Raw genomic sequence first — 15,274 nt, 5'->3', positions numbered from 1 at the left:
AGGTGTTTTTGTTGCAGTGTAAATACATGGTTAGCAAAGTGACAGAGAGAGACATGCTCTTGTTTTTTTTCTTGTCTTTTTTTTCCAGTGTGTGGCCTGACAGAGACACGCTGTGGTCACCACAAGCCTCTCATGTGATTGTTGTAGTGCCACACTTTTCTCTGCGGGCTGTAACTCAATTTGAAAGGTGTGACCAAAGAAGCATGGCAGAGGAAGCTGGCAGAAAGAAAAGAGACGGGGAGGGCGAGAGGGGTTCGGGAGGGGGTTAGATGTCTTTGCGGTGAGTGTGGATGGAAATGACGACTCCAGAAGGAAGAAGGAGAATGTGCAATACTGAGAAAAAAAGCGGGTCGAGCCATCCCGGTTCAGCTGTTACGGCACAGATGGAGGTTTGTTTATGGACACACATGCAGGCTTTTGCATATGCAAGTGTGCGTCCGGACGTACATCACAGTTGCATTTACAATGCATTTATAATCAGAAAAAAAAACATGTGCAATGCATAATGTTTCTGCACTCATACTGAAACACCATGTGTCTGGCAAAGGTGTTCTTGATGCATGCCCCGTACTGCCTAAGTAGTGTATGACTGGCAATGTGTGTGTACATATATATATATATATATATATATATATATATATATATATATATATATATATATATATATATATATATATATATATATATATATATATATATATATATATATATATATATATGCATTACACTGTTGTTGCTTTTGATATGTGATGCCTTTTTATGTGGACTACAGTTATTGTTTCAAAAATTCCCATTGATTAAAGGATGATAAATGTTGAATGTATCTTGACGAGGTTGGCTGTGATAGAGCAAATGAACTTAAGATCCTCTCTGCCGCGTTTTGCTTTCACTGCAGGTTATTGTGGAAGAGACTATAGTGGATAGCAGCCTTTGCCAAACTTCTTAAGCTACACAGCCCCTTCATCATCTCAGTTGAGCTGGCACACCATTTGTCACACGCACACACCTACACATACTTCATGAAACAGCTAAAACAAAGCCTCTTTATTGCCAATAAAGGTAAATTAAAGTTGATAACATGATCGTTATTATACATATACATTATGTATTATGTAATGTGTAAGTATATATATATATATATATATATATATATATATATATATATATATATATATATATATATATATATATATATATATATATATATATATATATATATATATATATGTCTGTGTGTGTGTTTGTGTGTGTGTGTGTGTTTTGGTGCTCCTGCAGTACCTTGGGGTCATGCACCCCAGTTTGGCAATACATGGTGTATAGTGATGTTTTCACTTATGAAGCATAGCAGATCTTGATTTGACCTTTCAACACATCCGACATGACATCAAACAGCAAGCTGAGTCTTGAACCAAAACTCCAAAGTCCTCTTAAATCATTTCTTTGTAATTCCCCGACATCGGTAACGATGCGTGGCAATGCGCCGGAGAATGGAGCACCGTGACAGTGCAGTAAAATCAAAGGTGAACTTCTCATCTGTAATATGACGGTTTGATAGCCAGGTGCTCTCAAGGGCCTTGTGAAGTCGTTGGCTATCGGATGAGTGGCGCTGTAGCGAATGAGGTGCGAAAGGCAAGGTCCCAGTGAGGATATTGACAAAACAGTTCAAACCGGAGAGGAGGCGAGGCCCGCAGAAAGGACGACGTGTCGAATCCAGTTGCGTGTTACACTTCCATAAGAATGAGAGCGGAGCCGACAGACGGCTGCTAATGCTAAGAGCCTTGCACCGGTGCGGTCTTGCTTGGGCGGTTACATCACTCGCACTGTTAGCTTTAGCCACAAGGGATTAAAAAGCTCTCAAATGAGAGTGCCAAACCATACGTTTCCACGTTAAACGTTCTTTTGACCTAATTTTCATGTCATACAAAGCATTTTCACTCTTACTTTTTATGAAGGCAGAGGCTGTAATGAGATTCAGGAAACTAAGATGTAAAGTTCAACAAAATGCATTTTTAATGAAAATATCAAAAGAGACTTTTTAAGTCAACCTGAGGAGAAGAGTCTCTGTCTGAGCGTTGTTTATCTTGGACTCAGTCACTCTGGCAGATGTTGTTTGGTAACACAACAGCTTTCCTAGCTTAACGCTGTTTGCTTTCCATCTCCACATATCCTTCACAAGCACTGGGCGGGAGGCCATGTTGGAACCGTGTATGTACTGTAAGTTAAGCAACTTTTAAACCGCCGCTAATATCATATATTTACAATGATAGCTTTGATAATCTCCTCCAGTCCACGCTCGCAAATCTTTCGCGGCTTCTGCTCAGAGTAGGTGGTCTTGAGTTCTATGGATTTCCTATTGATTTCCTTTATCTATCTGCTCAATTTTGCGGGTCGGATATGATAAAGTACGAGTATGTGGGGGGATTATGGTAAAATGATTATGGATGGACTGCCGGGACACACTGATGATATCATCATGCTGCGACTTCAAAACAATTCACAGAGCCCTACAAGTCAACAAGGGGGTCCTGTTGTACTAAAGTAGTATTTAGAATTAGTATTATTTTGAAAGAGAAGTCAAGCCCACCAAAAATGTTTACATATTTGATATGTTCTATGTAGCCCTTTAGCCCTAAATATAATAACATTTAATTTGCAAAATCTACCCATTTTTATCCATCTCAGGGTTGACCATCACCGTTGCTCAGGGATAAGTCAATGAACAATCACAACTCCAGGGGCAGAGCTAAATATCGACCAAGGGTGGCCACTCTTCCCCTAAATATCTGGGAAAATTTTAATATCAATGGTTTTTTTACAATTTATACATGCACACACTTTTCTTAGACCCCCTTGACAAAAGCCTTTTATCTTTACATCAATGGCATTTCGCACGAAAGGGAAATCATTGAAAGAATACACAAGGGAGCTGGAATTTCGCCCAGATGGTGACCACATGTCAACATGGCACAACCACTTTTTTTTTTTTTTTTTTTATCAAACAACCAGGCCTGTGCAATACCTTGGCTTAATTGTTGTAAGAATGATGTGGGGAAAAAAAAATGACCCAAAATGGTCAAATTACTGCATAAGGGTTAAAATAATTGCATATTTACATTTGAATGTATACTTTCATCCATTATCTTGATGGCATATCCTCACAAGGGTTGCAGGCATACTGGAGCCTATCGCAGCTGTCTTTGTATATTAGCTGGACTGTACACCCTGAACTGGTTGGCAACATACCATAAGATACACAAAGAAGAACAAATATTCACTCTCACAAACACCACTAAGCACAATTTGGGGTGTCCAATTAACTACCATGCATGTTTTTGGAGCGTAAGATTAAACCGGAGGACCCCCAAAAAAGCTTACACAGGCATGGGGAGAACATGAAAACTCCACGCAGGAGGGCCGGAGCCGATAACATGACCTCTGAACTGTGAGGGGGACATGCTAACCAGTCTCCCACCGTGCCAGTATAAGTTTATATAGTAAAATATAATTTATTTATTTATTTTATGAAACCCTGATTGTGAATGGCACACCTGGCCAACTCTCATTGACACGTTATGAAATCCTAGCCAATCCATAGAAATTTTCTGGCTATGTGCCTGAATCACTCCACTTGCAAATGTCACATGACCAAAGTCGGAAAACAGGTGAGCCATCATTGGTTGTTACCAGAGCCCTGGGCAACTGTGATGTCATTTTCATTTTCATTTTTATCAATCGTAGGGAGTGGCCCTTTTGCCACCCCCAACGATTGATAAAAATAGATGGATTTTGCAGTTTCAATAATAATAATATTCTAAAATGCAATATTAATCAGAATGTTGCGTTAGGACAACAAAATCTATTATTGTAGAGAACATCTTTGACTTAAATTTCTATTTAAAATCACATTAAAATATGCGTATAATGGTGGCACTCGGTAAAATTTTAGATTTTCGTTTTTAGTCTTTTTCGTTGTACATAGAGAAAGAATGTGTTGGATACCGAGGTCAAAATCTCATGTCTTTTTTTCTATGATTTTTTTTTTCAACTCCATGTCTCCATGAACACCTATTTTAAGAAAAACGCAAAACAAACATTTGCAGTATAGTATTCAGTTCCATTCTGCATTTCACACTTCAAAACATTGAATTTCACGGAATATAGCGTGACAAATTAACCAACACCGCTTCACTGTATTCGACATTGCTTCTCGGTTTTTCATCGTTTTCTCACACCCCTGTAAAATTTGCGTTTTCACCGAGTGGTCTCCTCCTATTGGCCAGTACCCAATTTTGCCATTAGGCACAGATATGACAAATTAAATCATTTCACGGTCGAGACATTTTTTTAACCAAAAAATTACTGTAGTTATGACTTTTGGTTGATGATAAATGACATCACCACTGTAGGAACGGAACTCTATTGTTAGTTACGTAAGGTTTAAGATTAATGTTCAGTCCACTGACCCATATGTTCACTTTATGTCCAACATACGGCGTAGATCAAGACCTTTTTTTTCTTTTTTTTAATTTACATCGGCAGGCATGATCCAACATGACAGCCCCACTATGCAGTGCACATGTGCTCAGCGCCCCTCAAATAATGGGCTGCTTTATGAACTATAAGTCAACAACAACAGCACAAGTCTGAGCTCCATTATTGAAGATGATATCGGCACTGTTTTGTAATGACGAGGAGGACCTGCTTGACCACTGATAAACACGATGTGGGACCATACACGGATATGCGCCGAATCTTATGCGCTTTAACATTTTTTTGGAATCATAAAAAGAAAATACATGATAAGAACATTCATATGGGGATACACATTTGAAAAAAAAAAAACATCAAGAGGGGAGGGGGTTTTGCTGCCGTTTCAAACTATTTATCTCAGGTGCATCGGGGAATAAGGGATTTGTCTGCTTGCAGCCCATCGCCTTTCTGATTTTTATTCTTTCATTGAGCAAAAGCGCTCAAGGAGAATAGGACATATTGTTTGTGACAGATTATTTTCCATTTCAAGTTGCCATTTTGTCTCATACCTGTATCGGAAAAAAAGCGGGAACGGGGCGACATCTAAAGACGACTGATGTTGCAGATTTTTTTTCCTCGTTCTGCTTTTGTGCCTTGATCAATCCAGCAAAAAGCCATCACATCTCCATGCCCACAATCAACAGTGTTGCATTTGAATGAGTTCATTGAACGATTGCGTTTTATATTTTGGGCGGATGTTGACTGAACGTTGTGTATTTTTTGTGAATGTTTCTGAATGAGCTCATTCTGGGGCCAATGGATGGCAGTTTATTTTTGTTCAAGCCTTAATCAGGCAGAAAGGGCTATTATTCGGCAACCCCGATCATCAGCAGTTTTTCAGTCAACTTGTCATAGAAATGTGGTGTGCTTGAAGGAAGGGGAAAAAAACAAATACAAAAAATAGTAGCAACAGCATAGCAGCATAACCACAAACAATAAAGTAACATCCTATAGTGATGATAAATAATTTTATAAGAATACCAGGGGATTCAGTAACATTTTTTTTAAAAAAGGTGGAGAAGAATTGCTAAATGATAAGCTAACCTTCCGTTGAGGTTTTGTTAGAGACTGAAAATGTGATGATTGAGTACAAGTCAGGCAGAAAAAACGTTGAAACCAAGTCAAATTTGTATATATGCAACTTTGAACAGCAAAGTAGCAGATAGTTTAACCCTTCTTGTAGTATATTGACCATTTTTGGGTCCTTTTCACCCACATCATTCTCACAGTAATTTAGCCAATGGATGTCACACTTATTGTAGTGCGATAACTAAGTTGGCCAGTCCATGGTGAACTTTGTCATCATCCGGGTGAAATTTCAGCTCCCTAGTGCCATTTTTCAGTGTTTTCCCTTTGATGGGAAATGTATAAGCGGGATTTAACCATCAATTTGGATCAGTACAAACCTTCTCAGTCCGTATTTTGACAAGGCTTCACCTGATAACACACTCACCGAAAGAGTGGAAGTGAGTAAATGTGAGTGTTCCTTCAGCGACCGGTCAATTCGGTGACCAATTGCTCAGCTCTGTTATTGAATACAGAGGGTCCTTAGATTACGAAGGTCTCGATTTACGATGTTTCGATGTTACGAACTCGCGCAGTAAATAAACACCATTGAAATCAAATTAGATATTATTGAGCGGTCTAAAAATGGTAAAACGCCAACGAACAACTTGTTGCGCAAGAGAGACCTTTCTTTTTTTTTTTTTTTTTTTGATGGAGTAAAAGTGACGGTTGAGATCCGACCTGCCTCTCCGCTGCCATTCTTGTCGGCCGTAGACACGTGTGCACGGCTTGTATCAGAATGACTGGTGTGTGCAAAAATGGCCGCTGCACTGTTTTCGGTTGCACGGCCCTTCATAACAAGAGTTCTCTACAAAATAAAATGCGGTGCAAGAACAAAGTTTATCCGACAAAACGGGTGCAAAAAGGGCCAGAAAAATAGTACAACAGGTAATTAGCCAGGTAATTTATTTATACTGTACTTATTTATTTTTTATGTTTTTTTAGTTATTATTTGTATGGTGTTCCGACTTACACTGAAATTCGGGTAAGAACGGATCCACGTCATAAGTCGAGGAACCCCTATTACGTATGTGATCTATTTTCACAATACAGCTCTGAGTTTACACTTTTTGGAATTTTTCATGCTTGAGATCCGAACAATAAATGTTTTTTAAAAGAGCTCATAGTTTGTTTGTTTGTTTTAAATCAATTTATACGAAAAAAAAAAGTCTCAATTTATTTAATATAGTGGACATTTGTTTTTGGTCGCTATCTTTTGACTTATTCAAACTACGCAACTAAGTCGTAGTGTATTCAGTGGAGGGCATTACGGCCTTTCCATCGATGGCTCATGTATTTGGGTGGAATGCAATTAACTCCACTGTCATGCGGAGGGGACAAAATGGACACAATAGTGGACACAAGTAAATAGGCTGAGACCCAGGAGGATATTCTATTTTATCCAGAAGTTTTTCAGAGTAAAAAACTCAGCAAAAAAAAAAAAAAATCTATCATGAACTATGAACTGAACGAGTACATTTAAACATTTATGAGCTGAACTGTGACCTAGTTTGTGTCGAAAATGGACTTTCCTAAAAGTGGCAAAGCTATACTGGCTATACTGTACGCTTGACACACAGTAATCCTTTGCCTCCAGTGGAATGTGTCTCATCTAAAGTGGTTTCAATGGTTTGGTCCACTCCTACACATCAACCAAGGTCAAGTAGCTTATGAAAGCTTCTGTTTTGCTTGTTATTATGAAAAGATAAATAATTAATCTTCTCAGTCCACTGGGAGTAAGTTATCGTTTGTTTTTTTTTTATCCCCCTCCACATGTGTGCGGTGGCAGATAATTCCTGAGCCGAAGATCGTCAAGAAGGGAAAGGACATCAGTCGACGTTGTGCTGAATACAAAACAACAACAATGCACTCACTCTTAGTCAATACTGGATCACACTAGCTCCCAGCTCCACTTTCCTGGCTTGTAGCAAAAGAGACGGTAGCGAGCAGAACGCTGCCAAAGCTGCAAGTCTGCGCAGAAACGAGGGCTCCATCAGACCTGATTGCTTGTGACAGTTCATAGTCGCCGGGCCACTGAGGCATCATAACCTTGTGAAACTAGTGGATGGGCATTCTAGCATACAGCTAAAGGAAAGGAGGTAGAAACACGCATTAGCATATTCCTCGCAGTGATCGAGTGATGGGAAAAAAAAAAAAGATGCGGTGTACAGCGGATGCTTAATATTAAAGACAACTTATCTAATCGGAGTTATCATGTAGAGCAGCACCTCTGGAGGCAAGGGTGCGTTTACAGATAATTACAACGGCTGATGAGTGGAGGGCGTGTCGGAACAAAGTGCTGTTGACACCACAACATTAAAACCTTCTGCAGGCAAGAGAAACATGTCAGTCGAAGCATAACGTAGTTCTGATCGTTCACTGAGCCACGATGAATGCGATGGTTGGCGTCGCATCTGCATGACCGCACTCTTGCTACATTATAAACCAACACTCTCCGTAAAAAAAATGGAAATTCAAGATGAACTCGCTTGCTTAACTCTTGTGAGGTTTTTTGTCCAATCCTTTGATCTTTACATCTAAGGCATTTCACATCAAAGAGAAAGCATTGAAAGAAGACATAAGGAGCTGAAATTTCACCCAAATGATGACAACATGTCAAAGTTCAACATGGCATGACCAGTTATAATTACCACATAACCAGGAATATGACATCCCTTGGCTAAATTACTATCAGAATGATGTGGAAGAAAAAAACTCAAAAAGCGTAGAAAAATACTGCACAAGGGTTTAACTGATGATAGGACAGTAACCCCAAAGGATATCATCTCGCATGCTGAGTAAACCGACTCACTGAACTTTGCTAATGGTGCAAAATTTGGATGAGACTCGTGAGAATCTTTTGCCGCTGACAGCAGGAAGAAAATGGGAGATTCAACAGAGGATGAAACGAATTCAATTATTGCCACAATGGGTAGATGAAGGTCAAAAAGAAATTTGAACATTTCCCCCTTTGTGCGATCTCAGTTCATCGAGTGTAACAAGGGCCATCCGAGTGCTTATTTTAAATATCCCTTGAAAAATAACAATTATTTTTATTTTATTAGTATTTAAAAAAATACAGTGAGATGCTAGCTTTAAGTACAGTGATGTCGCCGAAAGATTGCCAAAGATGAATATATATATATTCATCTTTATATATATATATATATATATATATATATATATATATATATATATATATATATATATATATATATATATATATATATATATATATCAGTACAAATATATATATATATATATATATATATATATATATATATATATATAGCGGAACATTATTTAATGGACCTACGGGGGCAGGGCTTACCTGCAATTGTCACTTTTTAATTCGTAACCTGAAAATATATATAGTACCTACATACCTAGTACCAAGTATTCTAAGAATGCTTGAAACTGTTTGAATGTTTTTTTAAAAGTTGTCTCATGTATTTGGGTGCAATGCAATCAACTTTCCTGTTAAGAGCTGTGTTTGAGGTGGGAATAATGGTGTGTAGTTGACACAAGGTTAGCGACCATCCTCTTCATGCATCTATTACGACTTGATTCCGTAGAAAGTGCTTGGAAATACTGAAAAAAAGATAAAAAAAAAACAACTGATCAGTTTGGTCGAACTAAGCTAATGAATCACTATACATAGTAGGCGTTGGTACTGATGTGTGTGGGTGACTTCTAATGCGATGTGGCTGTTGTGGTGGCGTTTTTTATTTATTTTTTTTGCTTTACATGGTTCTTACCACATTTCTCTGTCCTGGGCGCTGACTATCCCCATGAGTGAGAATTAAGTGAACATGATGTGCTCGCTCAACCATGACCCTCCTCTGTTTTTTCCCTTCAATGATTAAGTCGCAGAGTGCTGTTGCCATTTCACACATGGCTACGTAAAACCTGTGGGCGGTTGCTCGCGGCCCGCGGACCTCGTACGGCGGTCCAGCCACTGTCTGATGAAATATTCAAGTGTTCTATCATCAACCGTTGGCTACTCGCCGCCGCAGCTCCTAATGTCCTTCTTTATCCTTGCATTATGCCGGTGTCATGGCTTTTTGTTTCTGGTGTCATGCAAATCCAAATCAGGAAGGCAAGTTTATCTGGGCTCGTGACAGAGTTCTCATCCTTTGCAGCTGCAGAATGAAAGGGGCTGTTTGGAGTCAATCCATTCCAGCGTCCCCAGCGGAAAGCGTCGCTCAGATGCGGCCCGACGGTGTTAGAATATGATGAAAAAGGACATGCGACACTTCAGTGCCTTAGTTGTGTGTCACAAGGAGGCGATGGAAGAGAGTGGATGCGGACGGGAAGTGACCAGCTGTTATATTGCTCAATGCAGTCAAGTTTCCTGCAAAATATATATACATATATATATATATATATAATATATATATATATATATATATATATATATATATATATATATATATATATATATATAGATATATATATATATATATATATATATACATATATATATATATATATATATATATATATATATATATATATATATATATATATATATATATATATACATACATACATACATACATATATATATATATGTATATATATATATATATATATATATATATATATATGATATATGATATATGACATATATATGATGTTTTCCCAAAATCAATCATGTTTCCAAAAATGATTGAGATATTTATATAATATGCTGAATTTCCCTAGATATGGTATCTTAAAAAATGACAAAGCAACACCAGTTTGTCACCAAGTCCCAAATTTTGAGGGAAAACAAATCATTTAAAGTTTTGACACATTCATGTTCTCAAGCTTGGATTATAATTTGATCCCTTTGGCTGCTGAGAAATGGAAGTTGAGTTCTTAACCCCTCGGTATCAATTTCAACTCGATTTGGGCCATTGATCTAAAAATATCTGACAAAAAAAAAAAAAAACATAAAAAACAAACTAGGAGGCTTAAATATTGCACCATGTGTTCCTCTTGAAATGCAAATGGAATTTATTTTATGGCAAAATTTGACCATTGACGCTCAGGGGTTAATGACATTGATTTTGTGGAAATCCCTGAAGATCTTTGTTGATAATTTGTTCACTGCTCACTCAAACTTAATCTCTGCGACATGAACCTAGTTTTGCAAAAACGCTTTAGAATTAGGAATTGATTACTGGTTTCGTTTTTAGCATGCCAGAAAGAAGGTCAGCAAAACAGTGGATCCAAAATAAAGCAAATATTTTATTCTGCCCACTTTTATGGAGAGTGACAGGAATCAAAATCTAGCATGTAGAAGCTGAAATTTTGAGCATTTGGCCAATTGAAATCAAAAATGGTATCTCGTTGATTTATCAAAAATAATTATAAACTGATTTCCTCTAAATATCATCTCAGATATATCGAGCAGTTTTTCAATCTACAGCGTTCTTTTTATCAAGCTGTTGTGTTCAAACCCGACTCGCAATAAGTTAAAGTGATGGCACCCGGGTGGGATGGAATCAAGCAGGACAGGTTTTTCCTGCTAATTGTCTATAACAAACCACTTGAATAACACACGTCCTTGAGATGCCTGTGCAAATTTTTCAAAAACTCATTAAATTTCCATCTGCTCAAATGCATTGATGATTTCAATATTAAAAGACATGTGCAATGACTTTAGTATGGTAAATGAGGGCGAATAAAAAATGAGGATTCATCTAGGCCTTCATAAATTTTCTATAAATCTTATTTCAGGTAGCAGCTCAATTGAGATCTGTCCTTGCCAAGCAGTACAGTTACATAAAAGATTTGGCTATATTAAAAAGATGACCAAAATCCACAGATCGGAGTAATATTGACAAGCTGATGAGACGATCAGTGTCGGTGTTAAACTGAATGTGAACAAAGGTCATCAATTGATCCCTCAAAGAACAAATCTTTCACCTTGTGCCACATTGATGAATACTGGGACCCTTTTTCTTCCTTCTCTTTACCGTGCATGCACCATGAAGGGCGCAACTACTGACTTAGTGTCTTAAAACAGCATACTTCTGCCCCTGTCTATTACAGCAGTGGTCCCCAACCCCCGGTCCGCGGACTGTAACCGATCCGTGGATCAACTGGTACCGGACTGTGTGGGCTGCACCCGAAATAATGTTTTGGAGATTATTTAGTATTAATAATCTAGTATTAATTAGCCAATTAGTATATTTAGTATTTTTTTATTTACTTTTTCCGCGTTTCGAGTCGCCACAGCCAATCAACTTCGGGAACATTCAACGGCTCACGCAGGGGGCAGGAATTAATCATGGCGGCCGCTTTGCGGTCACCGGGAGCGATCCAACACGGGCAGCTGAGCTTTCAATACGAAACAGAGCCAAGCAAGAGCCCTCACCTGGCTTGTCGAAAGGCGGAAGCGAGAACTAGGGACAACTGGGGACAAACACCCCCCCCCCCCCCCCCCCCCCAATATAAATCCGAGGCGTACTGAGAAGGATGATGTGGATTTTAGAGTAGCACCCCCCGGTCCGCAGTCTAAATCGTTGACCGAGCCGAGGTGATCAAAAGGTTGGGGACCACTGTATTACAGGACTGTCATTCCCATTAGGCACTTGATGCACGGCCGAGCATGAGTTTGAAAGGAACTCCCAAGAGGGCCAAAGGTCGTGGTAGCCAGTGAAAATATCCCACCCCTTTTTAGGGGTTTGTCTGTCACTGTCACTTCAACTGGCGTGGTCAACAACAACAACATATGGGCACCACTGCAATGTTGTGATAATGATACTTACGCTAAACATCATATTCAAGTGAAAGAGCAAAGGCCAAATGTTAAAATCAGCCTGAGGAGAATTTAGCGCACTTCTTTTGTCTATCACACTACACAAAACAAAGTTTTTAATATTTTGCTCATTACCGCAATTAATTATTGACTTTATATCATAGCAAACCTGAAGGGTCTTTATTTTATAATACAAGTGCCTGACTTGGACGGCTAAATAGTTATTACGTGGATTTATTTAATGACTGCAGCAAATGATGAAGGTATCGTCACTGCAAATATGTTTCGTGGCAACACAAGAGTGTAACGGAATCATTTATAGCATTTTCTTCCACTCCTCCAGGGCTTTGACCATGATTATCTCTCATGCGATCGTACATAATTCTATAGAAATAAGTTTTTCAGAATGTGATTGTTATTTTCTGGAGTAGTTATTGGATAAATCTTTATGATTTACTTCGGCCTATTTATACCGTATTTCTATTTCATTGATGATCCGTGTCCATACGCCCAGCCAGGCTAATGCTACATATCTCCCCCCTGCTGTGTTATAAATAAAACAGAATTTCATGCTATATATAAGCCCCAGCGTAAAAGCGCATCAAATCTGATTCCGCAGCCCACGAAAGAGTTATTCATCCCATGAAAATAAGTCAATAAATAATGATATTTACGGTTAAATGGGAGTCACATATGGCATACTAAGGGGGAAAAATATGCACCTTAATCTTTGTATGGAAGAAGTCAAGTGAGACTCTCAGACATGACAGACATACAACAGATAATAGCTTTATTTTGCAACTTTAAACCATGTTTTATATGTTTATACTATAGAAATTGTATTTTCGGTGGCCAATGGCTTTGCTTTGATGCAAAGCAGCTGGTCTCGTATGTTATATGAACATTCGCTGTATGTATACACATTGCCTCACGGAAGCAAATTGACCTTAGGAAAGGAATTCAGTGGCTCACTTTTTGGGAGGAAATTTGCTGAAGAGTGAGCTTTTATTGAAGGCTTCAACTAACTGGACCCTTGGAATAGATCACAGCTTAGACGACATCCTGTTTTCGTTTTTACTTCACTCTCTCTCTCTCTCTCTTTTCTGTCCACTTTTATCATTCGGGGACAGAGCACTGTCTCAGCAAGGGTGCTAATAAGATGAAAAGTGGCATTGGATTGGATTGGATTGAAGCCGTGAAGAAGACGTTTTTTTTTTTTTTTTTCCAAAAGACGTTTTCAAGGTTAAACAACTGGTTCCGTTGGCCGACCACTTTGATTTTGTTCTTCACATAAAGTTAACGAGATAGGACAGTGTTGTCTTTCCTACACCTTGGCTGTAATCAGTTTCCACATGCTAAATAATCGGAAAATGCTTCCATTCTCCCATAAGACATCTTGACCTATCATTTAAAAAGCAAGGACGGTGGCAAAAGCAACCTTAAAACTGTAAATAAGTGGCTGAAGATCACCCATTCCTGCAGAGCCCTTGTGACAGCCCCTTGGTTTCAAACCTAGGACAAACCAATCTAAGATCCCCCAGGACAGAAATAACAAGTCAAAAATCATTGTGCTTGCGTGTTTTTGCACTGCCACAGGAATATGGAAATTCAGCAGTTATTGCTGCGCTTTCATGCAGATGAGCAAAAGAGAAAATGACAAACCAAAAGTGGTTTAGCAAGCAGGATGGAGGCCCAGTCCTCATAGATTACATAGCATTTTACTTTTTATGTCTTATGGCCTTTTGTCCACATGGAAAATGCACATCAGCACTTCGGAGAAACTTTAAGGATGAAGATATTTGCTTTTACTGTTGTAGGTCTGCACATAGGTACATGCATACCTTGGTGCATATGTACCTACCTACGCCTGCACGTACCTACCTACATACATACCTACATAATGTACCGACATACATACGTACCTAAATACCTAGGTACATACATACCTGTACCAACATACCTAGGGACATACATACCTAAAAATGTAGGCATACCTATGTACATGACTACATACCTAGGTACAAACGTACCGACGTACTGTATGTACACGTGTACCTAGGTGTGGGTATAGGTACCTACTTACCTAGGTACATATGTACCGACCTACCTACGCCTGTATGTACCTTCCTGCGTACATACCTACATACATACAGTACCTACATACTGTACCTACGTACATATGTATGTACTTACAGTACCTACATACTGTACGTACGTACCAACCTACCTACATACTGGATGTACGTACCTACCTACCTACGTACGTACCTACCTACATACTGTACATACGTACCTACCTACCTACTGTACCTTCCTACCTACCTACTTACCGACCTACATACCTACCTAGCTAGCTACATACTGGACGTTCCAACCTACCTATCTACTTTCGACCTAGCTAGGTATCAATTCAAACTAGCTTCATGGCTAGCTAGCTATTAATTTGATCACTTTCCATTAGCTTCCAAGCCATAAATTGGCTTTGGTGGAAGTGAGTTACACAGTTTGGTAATATTCTCTGAGCGTAGACTAGTTCACTCTCACTATTTGGAAATTCAGCCAACTGTGCTATTAGCGAATTCAGCGTGGACCAAAAACAAAGTGCCAATGCGCACCCTTGTTGCTCGAACAGGCAATTGAGTGTACCAATGTGTTGGCCAGTAGAGCAAAAAAAAAAACAGCTAGCCAGCTATCCTGATAGCCTTAGATTTTTTTTGGTAGAAGTTACATGTTTAACTATGTGGTGAAATACATATAACTTAAGCTAGTGAACCCTTGTGCAGTGTCGTGATTATATTTGAGTCGTGTTCTTTCACATAATTCTTGCTGTATTTTAGCCAAAGAATGGCACACTCCTGGTAGTGTGATAACTGTGGCCGTGCCATGTTGAACTTTGACATGTTGTCACCATCCTTGTGGAATTCCAGT

General features: G+C 38.8%; 1 protein-coding gene and 1 long non-coding RNA gene across 5 annotated transcripts in view; one reads left to right on the top strand and one right to left on the bottom strand.

Moving 5' to 3' along the window:
- LOC148414004 (glutamate receptor 3-like) overlaps positions 1 to 15,274 on the top strand; it is a 117,110-nt gene that overhangs the window by 10,215 nt on the left and 91,621 nt on the right. The gene's annotated exons all lie outside the window — the stretch shown is intronic.
- The window catches only part of LOC148414001 (uncharacterized), a 163,837-nt gene continuing 157,615 nt past the window's right edge, over positions 9,053 to 15,274 (bottom strand). The window contains exon 10 of the long non-coding RNA XR_015867579.1: positions 9,053 to 9,186. This is a non-coding gene — a long non-coding RNA (uncharacterized LOC148414001). The remainder of the gene's footprint in view (positions 9,187 to 15,274) is intronic.

The sequence above is a fragment of the Hippichthys cyanospilos genome, chromosome 13 (assembly GCF_059441005.1).
Source record: "Hippichthys cyanospilos isolate Australia breed blue-spotted pipefish chromosome 13, RoL_Hcya_1.0, whole genome shotgun sequence".
NCBI lineage: Eukaryota > Metazoa > Chordata > Actinopteri > Syngnathiformes > Syngnathidae > Hippichthys > Hippichthys cyanospilos.
This window is presented reverse-complemented; position numbering and strand designations above follow the sequence as displayed.